The sequence below is a fragment of the Dipteris shenzhenensis genome, chromosome 20 (assembly GCF_047967505.1).
Source record: "Dipteris shenzhenensis isolate YYH24624 ecotype China chromosome 20, Dip_SZ_1.0, whole genome shotgun sequence".
Lineage (NCBI taxonomy): Eukaryota > Viridiplantae > Streptophyta > Polypodiopsida > Gleicheniales > Dipteridaceae > Dipteris > Dipteris shenzhenensis.
In genome coordinates this window covers 36,959,594-36,965,593 of record NC_141615.1, presented here as the reverse complement: position 1 = coordinate 36,965,593, position 6,000 = coordinate 36,959,594, and the positions used below count along the sequence as shown (strand labels likewise).

The 6,000-nt window shown below is 40.6% G+C and overlaps 1 pseudogene; it reads left to right on the top strand.

Moving 5' to 3' along the window:
* The first annotated feature begins 1,279 nt into the window (after positions 1 to 1,279).
* The window catches only part of LOC147889607 (kinesin-like protein NACK1), a 36,191-nt pseudogene continuing 31,470 nt past the window's right edge, over positions 1,280 to 6,000 (top strand).

Below are 6,000 nucleotides of genomic sequence, written 5' to 3'. Positions count from 1 at the left end.
ACTCGTTACAATTGCTTGCTTCGTTCTCATATTCTTATAGTCAGTAGTGTGTTTTGAATCTCTAATAAAGGATACAAATCGGAGTGCTTTCTAAAACTCTCTCACAAGGTGTCTATTGATCTTTGTAACTCTTTCAAGTTGTTTGTTTACACCATTATTAAGGCTTAGAGACTTTAGTATGGTAGCTTTTTAAAACTCTTGTAAGCTCCCATTAGGATTTTACAAATCTTGCAATTTTACATTGAGCCTCTAAAATTTACTAAGCTATTTACACAATTGAAGAGCATGCATAAATTCATTTCAAAAACTAGCTTGGAGGTTGAGTTTGAGCCTCCAAACTATTACCATGTGTGAGAGTGTGGAAGCCTCATGAAGCATTTCTTTACATAGGAATTTCATCTTAGATGGCCATGGAGGTTGAGTTTGACCATGAGGAGGCATTTCGGTTCACATGAATGGTCTCAAAATGGCTAGTGAGGCTCAAACTTAAGTTTGAGTCTCTAAAGCTCACTTGATCATCTATGGAAGGACCAATTAAGTTAAAAAGTACAAGAGGACTCTCTTATCAAGTTTGTTTGGACTTCCTTTGGAGAGCACATGAGTCCAAAATTAATGAAATATTATGCAAAGGATGAGATTATTTTCAAGGACCCCACTAAAGGCATCTAGGGAGAGTAGAGGTCCTAGAGGCGCCATGGCAGCATGACATGAAGGATGCTATTCAAATCAAGACAAGATGTGCATGCATGGAGGATGCATGCACAAACAGCCACCTCGCGACACAACTACTGCTATTCAAATCAAGGCAAGATGTGCATATATGGAGGATGCAAGCATGGCCAACTCCTGCTGAGATGCCCCTGTGTCCGCTAGGGGGACGATGTGAAGATGAAGGAAATGGATGCTATTCATGCATGGAAGCATGCATGGATAGTTCGCCACCTTGAGCTTCGATGCCTCTTTGTCTATAGTCTATAGTAAAATAAAATAAACTGTGCATGTAAGAGCCGGCCCTTTGCAAAAGGAAAGGAATGCCGGCAATGTGCTCATCTTATTTTGTCATCTGCATTTGGAACTAGCAACCTTCTCTTTGTATTGTACACAAACGGGCCAAGTCCATTTTCCAGTTGTGCACACCACCTTCTTCTTCTTCTTCTTCTTCTTATTCTTCTTCTTCTCTGGATCTCCACGTAACGTTTCGGTGATCGTCATGTCTCTTGCATTGCATCGCCATTCTCCAATTACTCACATCCATGGTAACTGGCTCGACCACAATCCCAAGGCTACCGTAGAGAAAGTCTTCGTCACTGTGCGCTTGAGACCTCTCTCCTCCAAGGAGCTCGCTAGGGGCGACTTCTCTGCTTGGGAGCGCTCGGATGACAAGACCATCACTTTACGTCATCCCGTGGGAGAAAAAACATCGTTTCCGCCCTCTTACACGTTTGGTACGCACCACGACCTGTGTTGTATGATGAATCGTAGTCCCAAAAGTAACTTAAAACACATTTCCTGGGGAGAATCACTATAGTCAACCCCGCTTCGAACGAGTATAAAAAATGGCTATGTGGACGCTTACCGATGCGCTCAAGGGATTGTCACTGCTTTTGGCGCATGCAGCTTCTCATTGCATGCTTTATACCGCAATACGTGTTTCACCCAAGGAATATGACAGTGCGAAAAGAACCCAGCGTCACTTATTAATACGCTCCCTTCCACAAGCCCGTGTAATTTATTCATTTGTGGAAGAGAAGCAGGGGTACAACCAAAATTGTGTGATACAATGTCCAGAAGCAGCTGTGCTTCGTGGAAATCCCTTCTCATGCACTAAATTATTAATCATATGTTTAAGTTTGTAGGGTATACAAGTTCTGTCTGTTTTTCTAAATACCAATGTCTGTTTTGCTGATCCTGTTGTGGAGATCTCAGAAGTAATCATATTTGCGATTACGAAGGAGCACATGCTCTTCACCTTCAACCTCTTTTCTGCTGCATACTTTACACGTCCTATCCTCTCTTTCCATCTGCTACTCTTTATCTTGAACTCATGAGACCCAGCCTCAATACAAAGTGAGTTTCCATACATGTATCTAAACTGGAAATATCCTCTTTTTAACAAGGTGGCAAAACCTATATGGCACTAAGCTAACTTAACTTTTTGAAGTCATCAAAGCACTAATGACGTCCTCAAAAAAGTCAGCTTGACCAAATTATACAAACGGAAAACGTGAAACGCCCTTTGGCCGCATACACAAATCCTTTTTATTACAGTTACTTTGGAGGGTTGGTCGCAAAAAACCAACCATCTCCCCATAGTCCCATTACTAGGGCGAATAAAGTCAAGGTGGTCAGATGTGAGTTTACAAAAGAAAGTCCATCCCCTCCGCTTAGTGCATACTTGCTACTTAAGGTGGTCAGATGTGGTATTACAGCATAAACATTAGCTCCCCTTAGTGCTTACATAGCTACTCTCTGTTGCAAAGAGGCGTGGCTGCTGTGCGAAGGTGCTGCCAAAGGCTCTGGAGATGGTGGGTTGTTGTAGGGCCAGAAAGGCTACAGCAGGCTGGTTGGCAAAGTAGCAGGTGGGATGCGCAGCATGGCGGGCAGGAGCCGGTAGCATGCGGACAGCAAACGAAGGGTTCAGCCAAAGGCTCTGGAGATGGTGGATTGTTGTAGGTCCAGAAAGGCTAAAGCAGGCTGGTCTGCAGATTAGCAGGTGGGCTCCGCTCCAGAAGGTCAGGGCTGCTTGCAGTCTGAACTGCTAATTGGCCCCCCACAATGGGGTTTTTTATAGGACTCCAAGCCCCCTAGACTGGCCAGCCAACCAGCCACACACTGGGCCGACCTAGTCTGTGCGTTTCAGAATGTTCTATTCCTGAATTTGGTGCTTATGAGCTGTCTTTTGTGGACACATAAATTTGAAGTTTTGAATTAAAACATTCCCTTCTCCTATCTTAAGATTCTTCCATTGCACACACCTTATTTCCACTAGATGGTCTAGGTTTTTCTACCAACTAGGAGGTGTGAGAAACCATTCTGCTGTGAGAGTTTGCTACAGTAAGCACATTCAACTCTCTGACACAACATGCCACCTTTCCAGCAATGGCATTGAAAATGGTGATGTAACTACATATACATATATTATTTATGTAGAATTGGCTAGGTAGGTTGTTGGACTTCAATGGAACCGTCAAATTCCTGTTGTCTCAAATTTCATGAGCGATGTCTCCTCCTGCACTGTTTCTGTTGTGCCTGAAGGTCATGTTCCAACTAGGATTGATTTTAATAGATTCTGACACTATGATTTGAATGCAGTACAAGCAGTTAGATGTTCTTACAAATAACTTACCAAATCAACCATCTTAGCATAGACTGAGGATAGTGCACATTGAACTTGTGGAATGGATTTGTAAAATTTTTAAATAGAAAGTAGGAAAGGTGAGGCAGCATGTACAAAAATAGACTGGTAAGCGTAAAGTATGCTGTAAAACATTATTTATGGAAAGTTGAAATGCTACCAAGAATATGACTGAGTTATTTTAGGCTGTTGATTGAAGATCTTGGATTTTTTCAGACCAAATTTTTGGAACAGAGGCAACAACAAAAGAAGTTTATGAGAAAGGTGTCAAAGATGTTGCCATCTCTTCCCTAACAGGGAAAAATGGTAAGGCCTTTTTGTGAAGTCGAGACCACGGCCTGGGATGTTCATGTGTGTGCCCCGGATCCTCAAGCCTGTTAGAACGATGCATCTTTCCCTATGACTGATTATCAAATATTTGTGGATTGCAAAGTTCTCAAAGGTGACCTTTACTATGGGCATGGATTTTCAATTTGAAATTTTGCATGTTTTGCTTGTTTGCAGCCACAATATTTGCCTATGGGCAGACATGTAGTGGGAAGACATATACCATGCAGGATGTAACTGAGTTTGCTGTGGATGACATCTATAGCTATATCAAGCAGGTGCAAATACCTTGGATACAATGAAGCTAGAGTTCTGAATCGCTTTTTGGTACATGAAGCAGTTTGACTTGTGGATTACATGACCTGATTTCATTGCTCTCATGGACATTGTAGAGTATCCATAAAAGAAATTAGACCACAGTACATTGACACATTTTTTTCCTTTCATGACCAAGCTTATGACGATGTTGAGATGCAGAATGATGATCGTACTTTTGAGCTCAAATTTTCCGCTTTGGAGATATATAATGAGGTGGTGAATGACCTCCTCAATCCAGAAAGTGGTTCGCTTCGACTTTTGGATGATCCTGAGGTTGGTAGACAAATAGTCTTACTAGTTCAAACAGTCTTACTAGTTCAATCTTGTAGGACAAACAGTCTTACGGGTTGGTAGACAGTCTTACTAGTTCAACCGTGTAACACCTTTGCCTTTTCCTTTCCTAAAGCAAAATTAATAAGTGTTTTTGGAATACTCATCATCCTACCAGACCTTATTGTCCTATATGGTATATCTGCTATTGACTAATAATTCTAAGGCTCACTTACAGAAGAGTTCGGTCACATGGGTACAACCTCTTAATATGCATGGACAGGGATACTTTTAACTTAGCTTTCAACTCTTTAAGACTGATTCCTGCACTCGGTTGGCTAATTGTGACATAAGAAAAACACACAATTTTCTAAGGTGTACGTGTTTGGAATAATCATTATTTTTCCAGACCTCAGTCATACAAATAATTCTGAGGCTCACTTACAGAAGAGTTTGGTCACATGTGCACAACCTCTTCATGTATTGAATATGCACGTTGATTCCTGCACTTGGTTTGGTAATTGTGACATGAGAAAAAATCACTTTTGTTCTTTCCTTGCACAAACGGAAATCCTTTTTAATAAGAAGGGTGCATAGTGGGAGAACCTAGAAATTTGTAGTCTCTAGTCATTCTAGAGTGTATCCTCCTGATAAGCATTAATAGCAAGTTATTATTATTCCTGATAATAATAATAATTTCTATTATTCCTGATAAGGAATAGTAGCAAGTTAACTAATAAAGATGGAGTAATAGAAGAGATGATATTGGATGATTAAGAACATGCTTAAGATTGCTCCATGTCAAGCATGAAGTTGGTTGTAGAACTTGAATTTATTCTAGTTCTACTAGGTAGCTTAGACGATGTGAACTCAGAACAAGGTTTAGGTATTTTCATATTTTGGATTTTTATTTTCGCATCTCATTCATAGCCATACCCTCAACAAAGGGGTTACTACTTGTTTATAGGAGAGGTTTCTTCTTTTCCAACGATTGAGGATATAAATGGTTATAAATGGATATAAACGATTGAGGATATAAATGGAACATTGCAGGTCTTTGCGCCACTCATCTTCCTTCAGGGTTTGGCACATTGGCAACTACTCTTATATCTTCCCACTTCACAACGAATTCTTAGGGAATACACTTTTGATGGAACTGGTTTTAGAGAAAATTTTCCTTACAAACATATGTGACAGTTTCTACTATGAATTTTCCAAGGAACCTTGGTGAAAGTACTTCTGATGGAATGGGTTTTGGAGAAAACTCCTTTCAAGCATAGTTGACAGTTTCTACTATCCTCAGGTTCAGGTTGAGCTTGTAAGACAGCTTTGCCATATTGTAGAAGGATCTTGATCTTGTTTCCACAGCCAAGCACTATATTGAAAAAATAGCAATCTTCAACAAGCTTTGGTTAGAACTTCTTGGGATAACAAGAGGAATATAGTACCTAGAGCATTCCAAGCGGTAACCTGTAGCAGGAACTATTCATTGGTGACCCCATTGATGATGTAGCAAATAGCTTATTCCAAGGCCATAAGAACAAAAGAATGTTGAGTCTACACACAAAATTGATGCAAAGGACAGATGACTGCTGTTCACACGAGTGTAAACATGAAACCATATCCTAGAATTTTATTATCGTCCTCGGGGGGCCAAAAATGACCCATGGAACCTAATCCTCAATACAAAAATCTCCTCCACTGTGGAGGGGTCAAGAATTTTCAAGTTC